Raw genomic sequence first — 1879 nt, 5'->3', positions numbered from 1 at the left:
AATAAAATCAATTTTTTAATCGATTGGGTAAGCAAATGTCATATAAGCTTACAACAAATAAGAACTAAACGTCAACTTGGGACCTCTTTTGTTTTGTATATAACCTGTGCTTATGCGGGATGGTGTCTTTGTGTTTCAAGACTCATCTCCAGTCGATAAAAGACTCGCAAACCCTTGTGATAGACTTCTCTCAATCGCACAATGAGTCTTGGATGAACATCCTGGACTGTCTTCGGATCTTATCCGTTTCATGTTTGGAGAAGAAAAAGCGTATTCATTTTCTGATACTTCTTCTTCATCGTAGTCTTTAGATGTTTTTCTCTTTAAGCCTGGAACACTTCTTAAACCGTGTTGCAGCGGCGAAAATCCTTGTGATGCTCATCTAACAACAACAACAGAAGAAGAATAAGGTAATAAAACTATGCCTAAAAATCTCAAAACCTCTCAGATTGTAAAAATCCAAACATACCTGAAAGAGGATCTTCATAAAGACATGATTCAGATTCTCTGTCACCACAGTTACATGACAAGCTAGTGTTCTTTCTCGGTCCTAGAATGCTGTAAATCGATAACAAAAGGATTGGTCTATCTATTGTTTACCGTGTTAGCTTTTTCTTTTTCTTTTGTTCCAAACCTGTACATCTGCTCAACAAACTCATCGATGAGGACAGGCGAAGCACCTACGTGAAACACAACGCAATAAGATGAGAACAAAAACACATACAGATACAAATACAAATACACTTGTTCAGTACCTTGGGAGTCATATCCTTCAAGATTCTCATGTACACAACGACTAAACACCAAGACTTGTTGCCAAGTATCTTCTGTAATATTGTGCCGTTGGTTTTTCTACAAAGATTAAAAAAAAAAACATCATCATCTTCTTCTCGTAAGACAGACAAACACACAAGTGGTTAAGTAACCTAAATCTCCCAACCAAAACCAGTTTCCATCGGTAATAGCTCTGCCTACAGCTTCACAATACTCAAAAAGTGAGTTTCAGTACCAAATAAATGATTGAAGAGAAACAAAGAGGCTCTTACTAATACTCTTCTGCCCATTCTCACGGCACATGAAGAAAACAAAATCATAAAAGCGTCTAAACTCCGAGAAGTCCACCTACAAAGAGAACATATCAAAGGTTAGATCACAGATCAGCTGATCAAGAATAAAAGTTAAAGGAATCATAAACTTGCCATTAAGTCTAGGCGTGACATCAACTTGAACAACTCATCAAAGATGGAGTTTCTAACCAATAGGATGCAATGCAAGGCAGTGAAATAAGCAAACGGATAAGCAGGACAAGACAAAGTAGTACATAGTATAAGCCAAATCACCTTGCTTGAAACTTGTTCTCGACAAGGGTTAAGAGCTGAGTCAATGCTTCTTTAAGATAGTTAGCTCTTGGTGATGATGCCTCGTAGGGAGGCTTATAGATATTATTACACAGACCTTGACTTGATCTAATCTCTGCAAATGAACTTCATATTTCAAAATTCCAGACTTACCCATGAGGTAAAGCTATAAACTTTACGCCAATTTCAGCTTTACAATAAGCAAGCAAAGCAAGAAACTTCATATTGAAAAAAAAAAAAGCAATCTTTTCAAATCTAAAGAGCTCAAATTCATCAAGGACAAAGATCAAAAAGAAGAGGAAAGTAAGGAACTTTACCACAGAATCTGCGGTATATTTCGAATATATCGAGGCGACCAGACACAGGCGAAGAATCCATGGATTCTCTCGAGCTCCAGGGCGATCGAAAACTCGAAAGCCAAATCCCACACAAGCAGCAAAAAGTTTAAATTACTAAAAGACGAAACCAAAACAAAATTTAAATAGCTAATTTATCGCCAAAAAGCCCACTAAAAGTCTAAT

General features: G+C 36.9%; 1 pseudogene; it reads right to left on the bottom strand.

The window, feature by feature from the left end:
- On the bottom strand, window positions 1–1879 carry LOC125575596 (annotated as a pseudogene).

The sequence above is a fragment of the Brassica napus genome, unplaced genomic scaffold, assembly GCF_020379485.1.
Source record: "Brassica napus cultivar Da-Ae unplaced genomic scaffold, Da-Ae ScsIHWf_382;HRSCAF=603, whole genome shotgun sequence".
In the NCBI taxonomy this organism is placed as follows: domain Eukaryota; kingdom Viridiplantae; phylum Streptophyta; class Magnoliopsida; order Brassicales; family Brassicaceae; genus Brassica; species Brassica napus.
The sequence above is the reverse complement of the archived record's forward strand: the minus strand, read 5'-3'. Positions and strand labels throughout refer to the sequence as shown.